The sequence below is a fragment of the Triticum dicoccoides genome, chromosome 1B (assembly GCF_002162155.2).
Source record: "Triticum dicoccoides isolate Atlit2015 ecotype Zavitan chromosome 1B, WEW_v2.0, whole genome shotgun sequence".
NCBI lineage: Eukaryota > Viridiplantae > Streptophyta > Magnoliopsida > Poales > Poaceae > Triticum > Triticum dicoccoides.
The window spans coordinates 363,598,750-363,621,711 of NC_041381.1; the positions used below are offsets into that span (position 1 = coordinate 363,598,750).

The window sequence follows — 22,962 nt, forward strand, 5'->3', positions numbered from 1 at the left end:
ACGTCCCAGTCAAAGTAATAGCAGCCATGAACGATCAACTTCTTGCCCCGTACACAGAAGGGGAAGTCAGGAACGCTCTCTTTCAAATGTTTCCCACTAAGGCCCCGGGGCCAGATGGTTTTCCTGCACACTTATTCCAACATCATTGGGACACTTGTGGAGCGGCTGTTACCAGGGCAGTACTCCGCATTGTGAGGGGGGAGGAGAGCCCAGAATGTGTTAACGATACTTTCCTGGTGCTAATACCAAAGGTATCAAATCCTACCTTATTGTCATTGTTTCGTCCTATCAGTTTATGTAACGTGTTCTACAAGATAGCATCGAAGGTCTTGTCAAACCGTTTGAAAGTTATACTACCTGAGATTATTTCAGAGGAGCATTCTGCATTCTTTTCGGGCAGGTTGATTACTGACAACATAATCTGAGCCTATGAGTGCTTACACTTCATGAAGAGGAACAAGTCGAAGGGAAATAGTCATTGTGCACTCAAGCTGGACATGATGAAAGCTTGTGATAGGGTTGAGTGGAGTTACCTGGAAGCTATCATGAGGAAACTAGGCTTTGCGGAACATTGGATCACGATCGTCATGAACATGGTCAAAACAGTTTCTTTTTCTATTCTTTTTAATGGTAACATTTTGGAGGGTTTTAACCCTTCTCGAGGTATTCGACAGGGAGATCCTATCTCTCCATACCTTTTCTTGTTGGCAGCAGAGGGCCTTTCGTGCCTGTTAAAGTCTTAGAATGATTCATCCCAGCTCAGCGGCATTAAGGTAGCACCATCGGCTCCGTCGGTGAACCACCTTTTATTCGCGGATGATAGCCTGCTGTTTTTCAAGGCGAGTGTTGATGGAGCAGAAGAGGTGTCAAACCTATTGGATATATACTGCAGGGCTTTGGGTCAGAGGATTAATAAGGACAAATCTTCCATTTTCTTTAGCAAAGGGTGCCCGCAAATTGTCAGAGATGCAGTCAAGGGTTGTTTACAAGTGCCAAATGAATCATTGAGTGATAGATACCTTGGAATCCAACTGACATAGGTCACTCAAAGATGGGTACGTTCAAACATCTGAGTGATCGGGTTTGGGATAAAGTGAAAGGCTGGATGGGTAAGTGTTTGTCAGCAGGTGGTAAAGAGGTTTTAATCAAATCTGTAGCACAAGCAATTCCCGTCTTTTCAATGTCATGCTTCAAATTGCCTCGAGGACTGTGCAGCCATATCAATTCAATCATTCGCAAGTTCTTGTGGGGATGTAAACAGGGAGGAAGGAAACCGGCATGGGTCTCTTGGGAGGTGATGACGAGACCTAAATATCTTGGTGGAATGGGTTTTAGAGACCTCGAGCTTTTTAACTTGGCACTTCTAGCTCGTCAGGCATGGAGGGTGCTTAATGACCCCACTTCTTTAAGTGCAAGAATTCTGAAGGCTTCTTATTTCCCTCAAGTCTCGTTCCTCGATGCCGAGCTGGGCTCACGACCGTCACAAATTTGGCGAGCTTTGCTGGAGGGTAGAGACATCCTCAAACAGGGATTAATCCGGAGGATTGGTAACGGCCTGAGCACGAAGATTTGGGAGCATAACTGGAATCCCAAAGAATCGTCTCTGCGCCCAATAGTTTCCCTGGTCCAAAATCCACCGGACTTGGTCTCAGAACTGCTACTGCCATCGACGGCATCATGGGACTCGGCGCTGGTTACAACAGTTTTTCTTCCCACAGATGCTGAAGCGATCATGAAGATTCCGATATGTACAAGGAACATAGACGACTTTTGGGCATGGCACCCTGACAAGAAAGGACGCTTCACAGTTAGCTCTGCATACAAGTTCATGGTTAAGACAAAGATCACCAGAGAAAATTGGCTTGAGGGGAGGAGCGGCTCCTCAACTGGGAGTAAGGAGGAAGAGGACTGGACAAATCTTTGGAACATGAAAGTACCATCAAAACTACGAGTGTTTCTATGGCGTTTGGCTCGCCACTCGCTCCCAACGACAGATGTGCTGAACTGACGGAATATGTCAACAAGGGACGCATGCCCTTTGTGCGGGGTAGCTGATTCATGGCGTCATGCATTACTAGCCTGCACCCATGCACGGTGCACTTGGGCTTTGGCGGATCCTGTACTGGTGTCCAAAATGGCGGCAAGTGAGGAGCCCCGAGCAAAGAACTGGCTTTTCCAGCTCAATGAGGACCTTGATCGGACCTGTTTGTACGAATGGTGGTGACCCTTTGGTCGATATGGTTTGCACGAAGACAAGCTATCCATGAAGGTATATTCCAATCGTCGGGGCAAACTTTATCTTTCGTTGAGCGATACATATCTGAGCTTAGTCAGGTTCCTTCCCAAGGGCCTATGAACAACCCTGGGGAGGCGGGGCGATGCAACGAACCTCGGGTATGGATACCATCGCTGGAGGGAGTAGCCAAAATCAACGTGGATGGCGCCTTGGCGCGCAACAGAAGAGGAGGAGCAGTTGCCGCGGTGTGCCGTGATCATACTGGGATATACCTCGGTTCATCCGCGGTGGTGTTCAATGGAACCAGAGACCCAACAATTCTTGAAACCTATGCTTGCAGGGAAGGCATGGCTCTGGCGGATGATCTTCTCCAACAGAAAATAAAGGTGGTGTCGGATTGCTTGGGAGTAGTGAACGACATCAACAAAGGCACGGGAGGAGTCCATGCTGCCATTGTTCAGGAAATATCAAATCATTGTAATAGTTTTGATTTATGTTCCTTTGTTCATGAGACTAGAAACCATAACTTCGAGGCTCATAATCTCGCCAAATTTTCTTGTAATCTGAATGTAGGTAGGCACGTATGGCTGGTTAACCCCCATGACCCAGCACGTGTGCCTATGAACATCCTTGATCAATAAAGTGGCGAGGTTTCTTCTTTAAAAAAATATAGCTCACACTTCTTCACGAAATCGAACACAAGCGGCGATCACTACAGGAGATGATCTTCAGTCATGAACACAGACAACATAATGAGGAGGCCCATGCTCTTGTTAGAGCCTCTGCTTCGTTACCCATCGGGCGCCATATTTGGCTATTAATGTAGCAGATATTATTTGTGTTCTATCACATATTTCTATTATGCAATAAAGCCCAGTGGTTCCTAAAAAATACTCCCTTCGTCCCAAAATTCTTGTCTTAAATTTGTCTAGATACGAATGTATCTAACACTAAAACATAACTAGATACATCTGTATTTTGACAAATCTAAGACAAGTTTAGACAATCCGTCGCAATATGCGCCTTCCGGAGATTCATGTGAGCATTTTTCAAAATTCTTTTGCTACACATGAATTTATGACTCGGTATATCTCGAAACTTGATGAGCTAAAAAATTGCAGTAAAACCTATATCGCATGCAACACAGATGGAGAACCCTTCGGCCTGGAAATTTTCACCTGCTGGGTCCGCCAAAAAAATGTGAATGGTAGCATCTCTAGATCACGCTTATACTCCCTCCGTCCTAAAATTCTTGTCTTATATTTGTCTAGATACGGATGCAGATACAACTGCCGAGGTCGATAGGGATGATCATGGATTATATTTGATGCTTCAGCTCTCGTCTTACCGGGAGTCACTAATCCTCAACCTTGGAAACTATTGCTTGACAAATCCATATAGCTAATAGCCTATAAATGTTCGACACCCTGGATATGGGCCTGAATGCCCAGGCCCAAGCTCCGACCCTGTTTGGATAAATAAACATGTTGATTTCGTGAACCAACCTGTTGTGGCGACCGGTTTTCTGGGTATTAATTTTCCAGAAAATGGCCTTTGTGCTCACCAGCCCCAGGATTACTGTTAGCTGATGAGGCACCAACTTGATACAGAAATTCCAAGCGAAATACAAAATATGCAGTACAAGACCGTTCTGGTCTGTGAGTACAACAAATGGTTTCTAGTGGTTGATGGCGGAAGCGGTTTGTGGATCATCAGTGTCTATAGGACTCCATTTCCCACAGGAACAGCTGACCAGGTTAACTCCTATCTTCGTGAGACTGCTATCACCGTTGCTTAGGTTCCGGGGCTATCGTCATGGTCGCTCCTCTCCGCGCAACAAATCTGGCCAAGACAATAGTCAGGCACAAGCCAGTGAGTACTTTGAATGTACTCGCAAACATTATGAACACGGGTATAATATCACAACGATGTTCTGAAATATTTTATGATCATGACGTCAGTCACAAAAGATAATAAAAACTCTGATGCATGCAAGCAGGTTATTTATAAATATGCAATAACATATTAATTATAAAATGCACCGATCGGGTGTCTGAAGCAACGCCTCGAAAGGTTAGCAAACAAAGAGAAATGCCTCAGTCGGGCGTCTGAGCGACACCACATAAAGGGCTTATAAAATAAATAAACAACAGCAGGACACAGTCGGGCGTCTGAGCGACACCACATAAAGGGCTTATAAAGAAAATAAATAACAGCATGCCACAGTCGGGCGTCTCAGCGACACCACATAAAGGGCTTATAAAGTAAATAAATGTCAAGCATGCCACAGTCGGGCATCTCAGCGACACCAGAAAAGGGCTTATAAGGTAAATAAATAACAAGCATGCCACAGTCGGGCGTCTCAGCGACACCACATAAAGGGCTTATAAGGTAAATAAATAACAAGCATGCCACAGTCGGACATCTCAGCGACACCACATAAAGGGCTTACAAATAAATCACAGTGGACATCCAGGAGGTAAAACCGTCCCAGGAATACTCAATACTTCAGATAATATCGAGGGGTTAGTCCATAATAATAATAATCATAATCATCATAAGTCACAAGTCACGAATCATGTTATGGTTTAACAGTTTCTCCTCCGAAGACCGACACTAAGACCGACACTTGACCCATTCCAGACTGTAATCCTTAACCATGGACACGGCTATTCGAATAGGTTTAATCTCTGCAGAGGGTGTGCTCTTTACCCACGAGTAACGGATTCCTTTAGTCCATCAGGACTAATTTCGTCTACGGTCTTTTAAATGAAAACGCACCTGACTTGCACACACCAGCTTAACTTACCGGTGTCTGGAATCACCCACGACACTCGTTAAGCAAAAACTCTAAGTGGGGAGGCTACAACCTCGATTAGCATGGGATCACAAAATTTATACCGCGCGCAAAACTGGGGAAGCTACCCCCTCGACTACAACCGAAACACCCATGCCCCCTGACCGGATTACTGGCTTCAATCCATGGCCATGTTACCCTCATCCCGGCCCCTCTGTACGGTGTGTGCTAGAGAGGGGTTGACAAATTACTGAACCGTACCCTACCTGTGGCAGGGACAAGTGGTAGCACGAAACAAGTGTGGGGGTTACTGGAACAAGACTCGATCTACGGTCGACTCAGGAGGTTAATAATTTCCCGGTATGACATGTATAACAATTATATTTTAACCAACAGAATCACCGCTCATTACACCTTATTATGCCATACCGGACATAACCGTCCCGACGGAGACCGACGACAAGCTCACGCCTACCCAAGGCAGAGGTTTCCCCGGATTCCTTTCCGGCATGCACGCAAGGCACATGAGGATGATTACCATCTCAAGTATATTCAATTTCCACCAGCAAGGAAATCACTAATATGCATTCATGCAAAGGATCGTATTACCACATAAAATAACGAGTTTTCCGAAATAAGGTGGTGTTATAATCGTGTCAACCAACACATCAAAAATATTATACCAGGGTTCAGGATGCTTGCCTTCAATGTGTGGAAAGGCAGGGTGCACTCCAAAACTTTTGAAAGTTTTCTTCTCTCTCTCCAAAGTCCTATTTTAAATAAATTTGAATTAACACACAAATTCAAAACAGCACAAAAAGTTGTTTTGAAAATTTTTCAAATAAATCTTAAAATAAACTAGATTAAATTTGAGAGAGGTAGGAAAAGGAATCAATTCATTTGGAGTTGTCATTAAAAAGTTATAGGCAGTCAAAGCTGTGGTAAAAATCTGTTTAAAAAAAATAAAACAGAATAAAAGGAAAACGATTCGGATAAATACACGTCAAAGACGTACTCTGGGAATACGCCTTCACTTATCCAGCGTGGACCGGTGCTGGGTCACTGACGGTGGGCCCGCCTGGCCCACTGGTCAGGTTTGACCAGTCCACGCGCGTGTCATTTTCCTTCGACCGAACAGAGACGGAGCTCCGGCGATCGCCGCCGGCAAACGGAGGCATCCCACGGGGATCCAAGGACAGGGATGGATCCGCAAGATGAAGGTGATCCTTCCGGTGGTCTACTTGCCGGCGGGGACGGAGTGAGTCGTCGACGGCGACCTCCGCGGCGGCCGGTGGCTTCGGGAGTTTTGGGGGGTTTGAACTCCGGTGGCTATCGATCGTGTTTGAGGTGTTGGACGGCTCCACAAGGGTGAGAGGAGAAGGTTGGTGGCACTAGTTGGACTGGAGGGGCTCGGCTCGCGACGAATCGGACTGAGACATGGCGGCGGCCAAACCGGCTGGAGTCGGGGAAGACGGCTTCCCCCGACGATTGCCGACTGTGGGGGTGCCATGGGGGTGGCTTGAGGTTGCCTGCATGCTCGAATGAGTTCGGGGGCCTCCTTATATAGCGCAACGAGGTCGGTTTGCGGCGGCCGTGGATAAGTTCGCCAGTGAACCGCCTCCCTGTAGCGGCAGGGCGTCGTGGCGGCGACGAGAGCTAGAGGACACGCGAGAGGATGAGGCTGAGCTGCTCCAGAGGCAGGTGGCGAGCGGGATAGGCTTGGGCGGCACCGACCTGGCAGAGGCGCGCTGCGGACGCCGGCGTGCCGCCAAGGGCTCTGACGACGGTGCTGCAGGGCACCAGGGCTGCTTGGCGTGTTCTGGTGAGAAGGGGAGTGCGTGGCGCGGCTCTGTGGTGTGGGCAAAAACCAGGGGCGCAACGTGGCGGCTTGGGTGCGCCACGTGCAAAACGCGCGCTCTGCTCGCGCCCAGAGCACGCACGGAACGTGCTCGACAATATACCAGGGCGTGCTAGAGGTCTCGGGTGAGGCTGGGAATTAGCAGACCTAGGTTAGGGTAGCTAGGAGTTTAGTGGACAAGGTGGTTAGGCAAGATAAGCAAGATCATAGTGCAAACTAAGACTCATGTCAAAACGGGTCATGCTCACAGGGTGTTCAACAAAATGCCAGAGGCACCTAGGAAGTACTTGGGGTGGTCAAAACTTCCAGAGTGGGGTCTCTTTAGATGAAAGAGAGGGTGGTGAGGTTAGTTTGCCAAAAGAAGAAACTTGCTAGTGCACGTTTTGCAAATCTTCAATTCTGGACAGAATGTAATTGGCATCATTACATGAACCAAAACTGTCCCAAAGGGTGCATGCTCCTCGACTTAGGGGTTTTGCAGGGTTGACTAGAAGCAGGAGAAAGCACAAGGTCACTAGTGCAAAAATAAATAGGGTTGCAATAGAAAACACAAGGCTGGACCAGAATGAAAAAGAGGTTGCTTCACTCTATTTTTCCAAAGGATAACACTAGGTTTTTGCTTTAAGTTGGATGGCATGCTACTACTGACATCCCAAAATGTTGGTAGAAGTTTTTAAGAAATATTTAAATAGGTTGTAGTGCAAAACTGTCCTCTCGACCAGATTTGAAAACTTGGTGTAGAACTCAAAATATCCAAGGAATGAAATATATTTTTGCATAAAAGTGTTTTAGAACCATCACATGACATCTCCAATTTTTGGTGGAATTTTTAAATAAATTTATCAAATGGTTGTAGTGTAAAAGAGGCCTTGAAGCTTAGAAAAATCATTTTTACAGAAATAAGGCATCAGGGAAAAATTATGCAAATAATTCCACTGATAAAATAATTGTTTTACTTGAGAGGAAAAATAAGTCCAACAATGATTGAAAAGTTTTCACTTGGGGTAAAACTTCATAATAATGAAGAAAAGAGTGGTTCTGAAATCAGAAGGAAATACAGAAAATAAAAGTTTTAGTTTCTAGGAAAAAATTTAATTAATAAAACAAGGTTAAAATTTTGGGGTGTCACAACACTACCCCCCTAAGAAAAAATCTCGTCCTCAAGATTTGCTAAGAGCTGTTTTGAAAACAAAAACTCCACGAAAACGTGTTTTTTGCAAGCAGGGTATGTGTCCGAGCGATTGTGAGTCTGCTGCCGTGGTGCTGTGTGAAATAAAGTGATCCACGTCGTGAGAAGATATACGATGCAGCAACTCAGGGAAAAGAAATCTCACTCCAGGATTTTTCGCGATAGAAACAATAATATTAGAGTCAAACCGCAACAGAACTACTCATATTAATAGAAACTAAAAGATTTACTCGCCGCGCAAACTCGGGGTACCACGCATAAGTTACAACACATAAGTAAAAGTTGCAAGAATAAACATAGCAGTGATGTCTATAATGCAAACGGTAACTGGACGGGGTCCCGAGAAAACGTCTCTGGTACTGGGATGCATTCCTCTTCTATCGGGGAAAGCGGATTGATCAGCCGCTGAATGTGTCTCTCCTGGTTGGGCCTCAGTGGTCTGCCGATGGCAATCTGAGGATTCAAATCAGCGAGACTCTGGAGGTAACCCATTACTCGCTGGGTCAAACATTCTTGAGTGATGACGTACTGTACTAGGTTGGCCAGCACTGGGTCTCTCTCAATCCGTCCATCGGGAAAAGATGTTACTTCTCCGGCTGCTGCACGGCTCAGAAAGTAATAATACCCTCATTCGCTGGCATAGGGTACCGCGAATCGAAGGCGAGCGAGTGCTTCGTAAGCAGCAACTTCTATGGCCATATGTGGGGGTCGGCATAGATTTCCCCATGAAGGAAACTTCCGTTGGGTCTTGGTTGGAGTCTACGGGAGGGATGTGTACTGCTGCCCAATATTTCGAGGTGGAAGGTGTGATTCTCGATTTGAATAGCTCGTACTGGGGTGGCTGGGTAGAACCCATGGTACTGCAGGTAAAGTCCCACAATATTTTGACAAAACTACCCGGGGTTGCATCTGGGGTTCTCAGATAAATACTAGGGCTCGGCATGGCAGGAAATGGTTGTGAGGGTGGTGCACAAGGTGAGGGTGCTTGGCAAGGTCATGAGGTGCCCTTTTATAGCACTGGAGCTGGGTCATTTTACCGTGGTGAAAGGTAATAAATTTGCCAGCTTAGCTCCAAGGGTCGAGGTCAAAGCCACAGGTACATACCTCACTAAAGTGACGTATCACTATGGGGGTTGTCGTGGTTGGTTGTTGGCAGCTGTGCCTGGAAAAATATGCAACTGCGTGCTGACATAATTATGCAAGGGCTACTATTAAAACAAAGGCACAACAACAGGCTGCGTTAATTCACAAGGTCACAAGATTACAAAGCGAGGATACACTGAGACTCGGCACTACTCGGGTGACTTAGTCTACCTCGTTAATATCCAAGCGAGCTTGCCTTGTGGATGTCGAGGTTTCTCCACAGGTCTCACCGTTGGAATTAGCCGGAGATGGTGGAGGGGCTGCAGGGTCGGGGTAGCGATGATGACCATTGCGGGGATTGTTGGCCACAATCCCGTTGGAGTGTGCTCCCAAAAGGCGACGAAGCCTTTCTGGGGTCATCAAAGTATCTTGGTTGATGGCTGAGGCTGACCTCAGGGTCTCGATCGGGAGTCCGAACAACACGACTGGGTTGTCGGCATCGGGCTCGTCTTCTCCTCTCGCCGGGGCTCGACGAACCAGCTCTCCACGAGCTGCGATCAGATCAATGGTGATTTGATCGAATAGTGCCTCTAGTGTACCTACATAGCGCACTAGGTGCAACAGTGTAGGATCCGTCTCATGATCTCCGTTGGCAACTTGGGGTGGTCTACCATACCCTTCACGCTTGGGGTAGTAGTAGAACGAGCGACAGTTAACTCTGGGCGACAACTGCCGGAGTTGAACTATAGCCTCTCGAGCAGCTAGCTGGATGGCTTGTGGCTCGAAGGAAGTTGTCCTTCCGGTGAACCTGTAGGGGCGTTCTGGCGACAGACCCTTACCGTAAATGTGCACAGTGGCCCAGAATTGACGGCTTTCACCGCCCATGGGTCCTTGGTACACAACATATTCTGGGGGCTCTTCTAACGCATAGGCACGGCGGGTGAGGTTTGCGAGTATGGTCACAAAACCTCCAAGGTTGGTTGTTGTGGTTTCATTATGCATGAGGGGGCCAGGCATTATGGCTTGGTTTGGGGTAGAGGCTGTGTTGTCCTGAGTTGGGGCGAGTGTTCCCTTTTTATAGAAAAAGGGGACGAAGTCTTCCTTCGCACGCTTGTGAATGAGACATTATAGGCATCGATCACTGGCGCGTGATCGATAGGCTAGGTTGATAGGTTGGGCACCGACTGCAAAAAGTGTCGGGGTCACTATGTGGCTATCTTGCACAAGAAGCTTGGCTGGGTTTTGGTTAAGGTCTGGTGGTTTGGCTTACCTAGGTTTTTCGACCTGGCTAAGATAGGATTAGCCAATGGTCAGCCTGGCTCTGATACCAAGTTTGTGGCGACCGGTTTTCTGGGTATTAATTTTCCAGAAAATGGCCTTTGTGCTCACCAGCCCCAGGATTACTGTTAGCTGATGAGGCACCAACTTGATACAGAAATTCCAAGCGAAATACAAAATATGCAGTACAAGACCGTTCTGGTCTGTGAGTACAACAAATGGTTTCTAGTGGTTGATGGCGGAAGCGGTTTGTGGATCATCAGTGTCTATAGGACTCCATTTCCCACAGAAACAGCTGACCAGGTTAACTCCTATCTTCGCAAGACTGCTATCACCATTGCTTAGGTTCCGGGGCTGTCGTCATGGTCGCTCCTCTCCGCGCAAGAAATCTGGCCAAGACAATAGCTAGGGACAAGCCAGTGAGTACTTTGAATGTACTCGCAAACATTATGAACATGGATATAATATCACAATGATGTTCTGAAATATTTTATGATCATGACGTCAGTCACAAAAGATAATAAAAACTCTGATGCATGCAACCAGGTTATTTATGAATATGCAATAACATATTAATTATAAAATGCACCAATCGGGTGTCTGAAGCGACGCCTCGAAAGGTTAGCAAACAAAGAGAAATGCCTCAGTCGGGCGTCTTAGCGACACCACATAAAGGGCTTATAAAATAAATAAACAACATCAGGACACAGTCGGGCGTCTAAGCGACACCACATAAAGGGCTTATAAAGAAAATAAATAACAGCATGCCACAGTCGGGCGTCTCAGCGACACCACATAAAGGGCTTATAAAGTAAATAAATGTCAAGCATGCCACAGTCAGGCGTCTCAGCGACACCACAAAAAGGGCTTATAAGGTAAATAAATAACAAGCATGCCACAGTCGGGCGTCTCAACGGCACCACATAAAGGGCTTATAAGGTAAATAAATAACAAGCATGCCACAGTCGGGCGTCTCAGCGACACCACATAAAGGGCTTACAAATAATCACAGTGGATATCCAGGAGGTAAAACCGTCCCAGGGATACTCAATACTTCAGATAATATTGAGGGGTTAGTCCATAATAATAATAATCATAATCATCATAAGTCACAAGTCATGAATCATGTTCTGGTTTAACAGTTTCTCCTCCGAAGACCGACACTAAGACCGACACTTGACCCATTCCAGACTGTAATCCTTAACCATGGACACGGCTATTCGAATAGGTTTAATCTCTGCAGAGGGTGTACTCTTTACCCACGAGTAACGGATTCCTTTAGTCCATCGGGACTAATTCCGTCTACGGTCTTTTAAATGAAAACGCACCTGACTTGCACACACCAGCTTAACTTACCGGTGTCTGGAATCACCCACGACACTCGTTAAGCAAAAACTCTAAGTGGGGAGGCTACAACCTCGATTAGCATGGGATCACAAAATTTATACCGCGCGCAAAACTGGGGAAGCTACCCCCTCGACTACAACCAAAACACCCATGCCCCCTGACCGGATGACTGGCTTTAATCCATGGCCATGGTACCCTCATCCCGGCCCCTCTGTACGGTGTGTGCTAGAAAGGGGTTGACAAATTACTGAACCGTACCCTACCTGTGGCAGGGACAAGTGGTAGTACGAAACAAGTGTGGGGGTTACTGGAACAAGACTCGATCTACGGTCGACTCAGGAGGTTAATAATTTCCCTGTATGACATGTATAACAATTATATTTCAACCAACAGAATCATCGCTCATTACACCTTATTATGCCATACCGGACATAACCGTCCCGATGGAGACCGGCGACAAGCTCACGCCTACCCAAGGCAGAGGTTTCCCCGGATTCCTTTCCGTCATGCACGCAAGGCACATGAGGATGATTACCATCTCAAGTATATTCAATTTCCACCAGCAAGGAAATCACTAATATGCATTCATGCAAAGGATCGTATCACCACATAAAATAACGAGTTTTCCGAAATAAGGTGGTGTTATAATCGTGTCAACCAACACATCAAAAATATTATACCAGGGTTCAGGATGCTTGCCTTCAATGTGTGGAAAGGCAAGGTGCACTCCAAAACTTTTGAAAGTTTTCTTCTCTCTCTCCAAAGTCCTATTTTAAATAAATTTGAATTAACACACAAATTCAAAACAGCACAAAAAGTTGTTTTGAAATTTTTTCAAATAAATCTTAAAATAAACTAGATTAAATTTGAGAGAGGTAGGAAAAGGAATCAATTCATTTGGAGTTGTTATTAAAAAGTTATAGGCAGTCAAAGCTCTGGTCAAAATCTGTTTAAAAAAATAAAACAGAATAAAAAGAAAACGATTCGGATAAATACACGTCGAAGACGTACTCTAGGAATACGCCTTCACTTATCTAGCATGGACCGGCGCTAGGTCACTGACGGTGGGCCCGCCTGGCCCACTGGTCAGGTTTGACCAGTCCACGTGCGCGTCGTTTTCCTTCGACCGAACAGAGACAGAGCTCCGGCGATTGCCGCCAGCGAACGGAGGCATCCCACGGGGATCCAAGGACAGGGATGGATCCGCAAGATCAAGGCGATCCTTCCGGTGGCCTACTTGCCGGCGGGGACGGAGTGAGTCATCGATGGCGAGCTCCGCGGCGGCCGGTGGCTTTGGGAGTTTTGGGGGGTTTGAACTCCGATGGCTATCGAACGTGTTTGAGGTGCTGGACGGCACCTCAAGGGTGAGAGGAGAAGGTTGGTGGCACTGGTTGGACTGGAGGGGCTCGGCTCGCGACGAATCGGACTAAGACATGGCAGCGGCCGTACCGGCCGGAGTCGGGGAAGACGGCTTCCCCCGACGATTGCCGACTGTGGGGGTGCCATGGGGGTGGCTTGAGGTTGCCTGCATGCTCGAATGAGTTCGGGGGCCTCCTTATATAGCGCAACGAGGTCGGTTTGCGGCGGCCGTGGATAAGTTCGCCGGTGAACCACCTCCCTATAGCGGTAGGGCGTCGTGGCGGCGACGAGAGCTAGAGGACACACGAGAGGATGAGGCTGAGCTGCTCCAGGGGCAGGTGGCGAGCGAGATAGGCTTGGGCGGCACCGACCTGGCAGAGGCGCGCTGCGGACGCCGGCGTGCCGCCAAGGACTCTGACGGCGGTGCTGCAGGGCACCAGGGCTGCTTGGCGTGTTCTGGTGAGAAGGGGAGTGCATGGCACGGCTCTGTGGTGTGGGCAAAACAAGGGGCGCAACGTGGCGGCTCGGGCGCGACACGTGCAAAACGCGCGCTCTGCTCGCGCCCAGAGCACGCACGGAACGTGCTCGACAATATGCCAGGGCGTGCTTGAGGTCTCGGGTGACGCTGGGAATTAGCAGACCTAGGTTAGGGGTAGCTAGGAGTTTAGTGGACAAGGTGGTTAGGCAAGATAAGCAAGATCATAGTGCAAACTAAGACTCATGTCAAAACCGGTCATGCTCACAGGGTGTTCGACAAAATGCCAGAGGCACCTAGGAAGTACTTGGGGTGGTCAAAACTTCCAGAGTGGGGTCTCTTTAGATGAAAGAGAGTGTGGTGAGGTTAGTTTGCCAAAAGAAGAAACTTGCTAGTGCAAGTTTTGCAAATCTTCAATTCTGGACAGAATGTAATTGGCATCATTACATGAACCAAAACTGTCCCAAAGGGTGCATGCTCCTGGACTTAGGGGTTTTGCAGGGTTGACTAGAAGCAGGAGAAAGAACAAGGTCACTAGTGCAAAAATAAATAGGGTTGCAGTAGAAAACACAAGGCTGGACCAGAATGAAAAAGAGGTTGCTTCACTCAATTTTTCCAAAGGACAACACTAGGTTTTTGCATAAAGTTGGATGGCATGCAACTACTGACATCCCAAAATTTTGGTAGAAGTTTTTAAGAAATATTTAAATAGGTTGTAGTGCAAAACTGTCCTCTTAACCAGATTTAAAAACTTGGTGTAGAACTCAAAATATCCAAGGAATGAAATATATTTTTGCATAAAAGTGTTTTCGAACCATCACATGACATCTCCAATTTTTGGTGGAATTTTTAAATAAATTTATCAAATGGTTGTAGTGTAAAAGAGGCCTTGAAGCTTAGAAAAATCATTTTTACAGAAATAAGGCATCAGGGAAAAATTATGCAAATAATTCCACTGATAAAATAATTGTTTTACTTGAGAGGAAAAATAAGTCCAACAATGATTGAAAAGTTTTCACTTGGGGTAAAACTTCATAATAATGAAGAAAAGAGTGGTTCTGAAATCAGAAGGAAATATAGAAAATAAAAGTTTTAGTTTCTAGGAAAAAATTAATTAATAAAACAAGGTTAAAATTTTGGGGTGTCACACCTGTGGTTGGATGGTTAGAGAAACAGTGGTATCCCCAGTCCACTGGAGTTCAAGTCCTGGTGCTCGCATTATTTCTGGATTTATTTCAGAATTTATTTATGTATGAGTGCTTGCGTCCGTACTGTGTTAAAAAAACATGTTGATTTACGTTATCCTTTTGCCTATCTTATGTTCAAATTCTACTTGACTTTGCCCTGTACTTCCTTCGTCCCAAATTACTTGCCTTAAATAATGTTAGTTATATCAGTATCTAAATAAATTTAAGACAAATAATTTAAGACGGAGATGATACACAATAACAATTTGGTGCTTCTAGCACATAGGTCAAAGACATGCCACATTGCCACACCACTTCTAGCAATGAGACATGCATGCCATGCGATGGTGCACACAGCTAGCGCGCCACATCATCATGAGAGGAGGACCTCTCGCCCGACCAGGAGACTCGGGGGAACCCTTACCGCCGTCGGCCGGCCACCCCACCTCTCGCCCACCCTCGCATCGCTGTCGCCGAAGGGCCTGCTGGCGAAGCCTCACCAGGGCCTGTGATGGTGGCGGCGGCGACATTTTTCTCTTCCCCGCCGACCCCATGGCCTTCCTATTCTCCCCTCTCCCGAGATCCGATCCTCGGCTGCGGCACTCCCTGATGGCCTCTTTCCCGGCACGACGCTGGCCGGGTGGCCTTCCCCGACTGTGCCTCCCGTGGGTGGCCTCCGCCGGCCCAGATGGGATCTGGGCTCTCGCCCGACCGGGTTTGGTGTCGTTCGTTCGCCTCCGTGGCAACCAACGCGGCTTCCTCGCTGCAACCCCCCCCCCTCTCCCGACCCCGCCACCCTCACCCCCTGCTCTGCTCTGGGTCTACCTCCCATTGTGGCGGCTGTGGAGGCGTGGAGTTGTGCCTAGCGGCTGCTGCTTTTTGCAGTGCGCTAGCCCGGAGGTTTGGCTGCGCGTGAACTTCACCACTCACCTCCACCCCCCGCACGCAGGGGCGGCTTCGGCCCGCCGGCTATGTACCTGCGTCCATGGCCAGCCGGCGCAGCTTCAGATCCGGCGCACCATAAAAGATGCACTCTTTCCGACTTCTTTGGCTCGTTGGCTCCTCGGCATCTCCGCACCATCACCCTGCCGGTGCCCTTGGTTGGCCGTCCTGTTGGGGAACGTAGTAATTTCAAAAAAAATCTTACACACACGCAAGATCATGATGATGCATAGCAACGAGAGGGGAGAGTGTTGTCTACATACCCTCGTAAACCGAAAGTGGAAGCGTTAGCACAACGCGGTTGATGTAGTCGTACGTCTTCACGATCCGACCGATCAAGTACCGAACGTACGGCACCTCCGAGTTCAGCACACGTTCAGCCCGATGATGTCCCTCGAACTCCGACCCAGCAGAGTGTTGAGGGAGAGTTTCGTCAGCACGACGGCGTGGTGATGATGATGATGTTCTACCGACGCAGGGCTTCACCTAAGCACCGCTACAGTATTATCGAGGTGGACTATGGTGGAGGGGGGCACCGCACACGGCTAAAAGATCAAACGATCAATTGTTGTGTCTCTAGGGTGCCCCCTGCCCCCGTATATAAAGGAGCAAGGGGGGTGCGGCCTGCCAAGGGGAGAGGCACGCCGGGAGGAGTCCTACTCCCACCGGGAGTAGGACTCCCTCCCCCTTTCCTAGTTGGATTAGGACTTGGGAGGGAGGAAATAGGAGGGAGAGAGGAAGGAAGGGGGGCGCCGCCCCCCTCTCCTTGTCCTATTCGTACTAGGGGGGAAGGGCACGTGGCCCAGCCCTGGACGCCTCTCCTCTTCTCCGTAAAGGCCCACTAAAGCCCATTAACCTCCCGGGGGGTTCCCGTAACCTCCTGGTGCTCCGGTAAAATCCCAATTTCACCCGGAACACTTCCGTTATCCAAACATAGGCTTCCAATATATCAATCTTCATGTCTCGACCATTTAGAGACTCCTCGTCATGTCCGTGATCACACCCTGGACTCTGAACAACCTTCGGTACATCAAAACATATAAACTCATAATAACTGTCATCGTAACGTTAAGCGTGCGGACCCTACGGGTTCGAGAACTATGTAGACATGACCGAGACATGTCTCCGGTCAATAACCAATAGCGGAACCTGGATGCTCATATTGGCTCCCACATATTCTACGAAGATCTTTATCGGTCAGACCGCATAACAACATACGTTGTTCCCTTTGTCATCGGTATGTTACTTGCCCGAGATTCGATCGTCGGTATCTCAATACCTAGTTCAATCTCGTTACCGGCAAGTCTCTTTACTCGTTCCGTAATACATCATCCCGCAACTAACTCATTAGTTGCAATGCTTGCAAGGCTTAAGTGATGTGTATTACCGAGAGGGCCCAGAGATACCTCTCCGACAATCGGAGTGACAAATCCTTATCTCGGAATACGCCAACCCAACATGTACCTTCGGAGACACCTGTAGAGCACCTTTATAATCACCCAGTTACGTTGTGATGTTTGGTAGCACACAAAGTGTTCCTCTGGTAAACGGGAGTTGCATAATCTCATAGTCATAGGAACAAGTATAAGTCATGAAGAAAGCAACAGCAACATACTAAACGATCGTGTGCTAAGCTAACGGAATGGGTCATGTCAACCACATCATTCTCCTAATGATGTGATCCCATTAATCAAATGACAACTCATGTCTATGGCTAGGAAACATAACCATCTTTGATCAACGAGCTAGTCAAGTAGAGGCATACTAGTGACAATCTGTTTGTCTATGTATTCACACATGTATTATGTTTCCGGTTAATACAATTCTAGCATGAATAATAAACATTTATCATGATATAAGGAAATAAATAATAACTTTATTATTGCCTCTAGGGCATATTTCCTTCAGTCTCCCACTTGCACTAGAGTCAATAATCTAGATTACACAGTAATGATTCTAACACCCATGGAGTCTTGGTGCTGATCATGTTTTGCTCGTGGAAGAGGCTTAGTCAATGGGTCTGCAACATTCAGATCCATATGTATCTTGCAAATTTCTATGTCTCCCACCTGGACTAGATCCCGGATGGAATTGAAGTGTCCCTTGATGTGCTTGGTTCTCTTGTGAAATCTGGATTCCTTCGCCAAGGAATTGCACCAGTATTGTCACAAAAGATTTTCATTGGACCCGATGCACTAGGTATGACACCTAGATCGGATATGAACTCCTTCATCCAGACTCCTTCATTTGCTGCTTCCGAAGCAGCTATGTACTCCGCTTCACATGTAGATCCCGCCACGACGCTTTGTTTAGAACTGCACCAACTGACAGCTCCACCGTTCAATGTAAACACGTATCCAGTTTGCGATTTAGAATCGTCTGGATCAGTGTCAAAGCTTGCATCAACGTAACCATTTATGATGAGCTCTTTGTCACCTCCATAAACGAGAAAAATATCCTTAGTCCTTTTTAGGTATTTCAGGATGTTCTTGACCGCTGTCCAGTGATCCACTCCTGGATTACATTGGTACCTCCCTGCTAGACTTATAGCAAGGCACACATCAAGTCTAGTATACAGCATTGCATACATGATAGAGCCTATGGCTGAAGCATAGGGAACATCTTTCATCTTTTCTCTATCTTCTGCAGTGGTCGGGCATTGAGTCTTACTCAACTTCACACCTTGTAACACAGGCAAGAACCCTTTCTTTGCTTGATCCATTTTGAACTTCTTCAAAACTTTGTCAAGATATGTGCTTTGTGAAAGTCCAATTAAGCGTTTTGATCTATATCTATAGATCTTGATGCCCAATATGTAAGCAGTTTCACCGAGGTCTTTCATTGAAAAACTCTTATTCAAGTATCCCTTTATGCTATCCAGAAATTCTATATCATTTCCAATCAGCAATATGTCATCCACATATTATATCAGAAATGCTACAGAGCTCCCACTCACTCTCTTGTAAATACAGGCTTCTTCAAAAGTCTGTATAAAACCAAATGCTTTGATCACACTATCAAAGTGTTTATTCCAACTCCGAGAGGCTTGCACCAGTCCATAAATGGATCGCTGGAGCTTGCACACTTTGTTAGCTCCCTTTGGATTGACAAAACCTTCCGGTTGCATCATATACAACTCTTCTTCCATAAATCCATTCAGGAATGCAGTTTTGACATCCATTTGCCAAATTTCATAATCATAAAATGCGGCAATTGCTAACATATTTTGGACAGACTTAAGCATCGCTACGGGTGAGAAGGTCTCATCGTAGTCAATCCCTTGAACTTGTCGAAAACCTTTCGCAACAAGTCGAGATTTGTAGACAGTAACATTACTGTTAGCGTCAGTCTTCTTCTTGAAGATCCATTTATTCTCAATTGCTTGCCGATCATCGGGCAAGTCAACTAAAGTCCATACTTTGTTCTCATACATGGATCCCATCTCAGATTTCATGGCCTCAAGCCATTTTGCGGAATCTGGGCTCACCATCGCTTCTTCATAGTTCGTAGGTTCATCATGATCCAGTAGCATGACCTCTAGAACAGGATTACCGTACCACTCTGGTGCGGATCTTATTCTGTTTGACCTACGAGGTTCCGTAACAACTTGATCTGAAGTTCCATGATCATCATCATTAACTTCTTCACTAATTGGTGTAGATGTCACAGGAACCGGTTTCTGTGATGAACTACTTTCCAATAAGGCAGTCAGTACAGTTACCTCATCAAGTTCTACTTTCCTCCCACTTACTTCTTTCGAGAGAAACTCGTTCTCTAGAAAAACTCCGAATTTAGCAACAAAAGTCTTGCCTTCAGATTTGTGATAGAAGGTGTACCCAACGGTCTCCTTTGGGTATCCTATGAAGACACATTTCTCCGATTTGGGTTCGAGCTTATCAGGTTGAAGCTTTTTCACATAAACATCGCAGACCCAAACTTTAAGAAACGACAACTTTGGTTTCTTGCCAAACCATAGTTCATAAGGCGTCGTCTCAACGGATTTTGATGTTGTCCTATTTAACGTGAATGCAGCCGTCTCTAAAGCATAACCCCAAAACGATAGCGGTAAATCAGTAAGAGATATCATAGATCGCACCATATCAAGTAAAGTACGATTACGATGTTTGGACACACCATTACGCTGTGGTGTTCTGGGTGGCATGAGTTGCGAAACTATTCCGCATTGTTTCAAATGTAGACCAAACTCGTAACTCAAATATTCTCCTCCACGATCAGATCGTAGAAACTTTATTTTCTTGTTACGATGATTTTCAACTTCACTCTGAAATTCTTTGAACTTTTCAAAAGTTTCAGACTTATGTTTCATTAAGTAGATATACCCATATCTGCTTAAATCATATGTGAAGGTGAGAAAATAATGATATCCGCCACAAGCCTCAACATTCATTGGACCACATACATCTGTATGTATGATTTCCAACAAATCTGTTGCTCTCTCCATAGTACCGGAGAACGGCGTTTTAGTCATCTTGCCCATGAGGCATGGTTCGCAAGTACCAAGTGATTCATAATCAAGTGGTTCCAAAAGTCCATCAGTATGGAGTTTCTTCATGCGCTTTACACTGATATGACCTAAATGGCAGTGCCACAAATAAGTTGCACTATCATTATCAACTCTGCATCTTTTGGCTTCAATATTATGAATATGTGTATCACTACTATCGAGATTCAATAAAAATAGACCACTCTTCAAGGGTGCATGACCATAAAAGATATTACTCATATAAATAGAACAACTATTATTCTCTGATTTAAATGAATAACCGTCTCGCATCAAACAAGATCCAGATATAATGTTCATGCTCAACGCTGGCACCAAATAACAATTATTTAGGTCTAAAACTAATCCCGAAGGTAGATGTAGAGGTAGCGTTCCGACCGCGATCACATCGACTTTGGAACTATTTCCTACGCGCATCGTCACCTCGTCCTTAGCCAATCTTCGCTTAATCCATAGCCCCTGTTTCGAGTTGTAACTATTAGCAACAGAACCAGTATCAAATACCCAGGTGCCACTGCGAGCATTAGTAAGGTACACATAAATAACATGTATATCACATATACATTTGATCACCTTGCCATCCTTCTTATCCGCCAAATACTTGGGGCAGTTCTGCTTCCAGTGACCAGTCTGCTTGCAGTAGAAGCACTCAGTCTCAGGCTTAGGTCCAGACTTGGGTTTCTTCTCCTGAGCAGTAACTTGCTTGCTATTCTTCTTGAAGTTCCCCTTCTTCTTCCCTTTGCCCTTTTTCTTGAAACTGGTGGTCTTATTGACCATCAACACTTGATGTTCCTTCTTGATTTCTACCTCCGCAGCTTTTAGCATCGCGAAGAGCTCGGGAATCGTCTTATCCATCCCTTGCATGTTATAGTTCATCACGAAGCTCTTGTAGCTTGGTGGTACTGATTGGAGAATTCTGTCAATGACGCTATCTTCCGGAATATTAACTCCTAGTTGAATCAAGTGATTATTATACCCAGACATCTTGAGTATATGCTCACTGACAGAATTATTCTCCTCCATCTTGCAGCTGTAGAACTTATTGGAGACTTCATATCTCTCAATTCGGGCATTTGCTTGAAATATTAACTTCAACTCCTAGAACATCTCATATGCTCCATGACATTCAAAACGTCGTTGAAGTCCCGGTTCTAAGCCGTAAAGCATGGCACACTGAACTATCGAGTAGTCATCAGCTTTGCTCTGCCAGACGTTCACAACATCTGGTGTTGCTCCTGCAGCAGGTCTGGCACCCAGCGGTGCTTCAAGTTACGGACCCAGTCCGTGTAATTGCTACCATCATCTTTCAACTTTGCTTTCTCAAGGAACGCATTAAAATTCAACGGAACAATAGCACGGGCCATCTATCTACAATCAACATGGACAAGCAAGACACTATCAGGTACTAAGTTCATGATAAATTTAAGTTCAATTAATCATATTACTTAAGAAAGATAGACATCCCTCTAATCTTCTAAGTGATCACGTGATCCAAATCAACTAAACCATGTCCGATCATCACGTGAGATGGAGTAGTTTCAATGGTGAACATAACTGTGTTAATCCTATCTTCTATATGATTCACGCTCGACCTTTAGGTCTCCGTGTTCCGAGGCCATATCTGTTATATGTTAGGCTTGTCAAGTTTAACCTGAGTATTCCGCGTGTGCAACTGTTTTGCACCCGTTGTATTTGAACGTAGAGCCTATCACACCCGATCATCACGTGGTGTCTCAGCACGAAGAACTTTCGCAATGGTGCATACTCAGGGAGAACACTTATACTTTGATAATTTAGTGAGGGATCATCTTATAATGCTACCGTCAATCAAAGCAAGATAAGATGCATAAAAGATAAACATCACATGCAATCAATATAAGTGATATGATATGGCCATCATCATCTTGTGCTTGTGATCTCCATCTTCGAAGCACCGTCATGGTCACCATCGTCACCGGCGTGACACCTTGATCCCCATCATAGTATCGTTGTCGTCTCGCCAATCTTATGCTTCTACGACTATCGCTACCGCTTAGTGATAAAGTAAAGCATTACAGGGCGATTGCATTGCATACAATAAAGCGACAACCATATGGCTCCTGCCATCCCGTTACAAAACATGATCATCTCATACAATAAAATTTATCATCATGTCTTGACCATATCACATCACAGCATGCCCTGCAAAAACAAGTTAGACGTCCTCTACTTTGTTGTTGCAAGTTTTACGTGGCTGCTACGGGCTGAGCAAGAACTGTTCTTACCTACGCATCAAAACCACAATGATAGTTTGTCAAGTTGATGCTGTTTTAACCTTCGCAAGGACCGGGCGTAGCCATACTCGGTTGAACTAAAGTGAGAGAGACAGACACCCGTCGATCACCTTTAAGCAACTAGTGCTCGTGGCGATGAAACCAGTCTCGCGTAAGCGTACGCGTAATGTCGGTCCGGGCCGCTTCATCTCACAATACTGCTGAACCAAAGTATGACATGCTGGTAAGCAGTATCACTTATATCGCCCACAACTCACTTGTGTTCTACTCGTGCATATGACATCTACGCATAAAACCAGGCTCGGATGCCACTGTTGGGGAATGTAGTAGATTCAAAAAAATTCCTACGCACACGCCAGATCATGATGATGCATAGCAACGAGAGGGGAGAGTGTTGTCTACGTACCCTCGTAGAC

The 22,962-nt window shown here is 46.1% G+C and overlaps 1 pseudogene; it reads left to right on the top strand.

Annotated features, from left to right (window-relative positions):
- LOC119350384 overlaps positions 1 to 22,962 on the top strand; it is a 35,698-nt pseudogene that overhangs the window by 898 nt on the left and 11,838 nt on the right.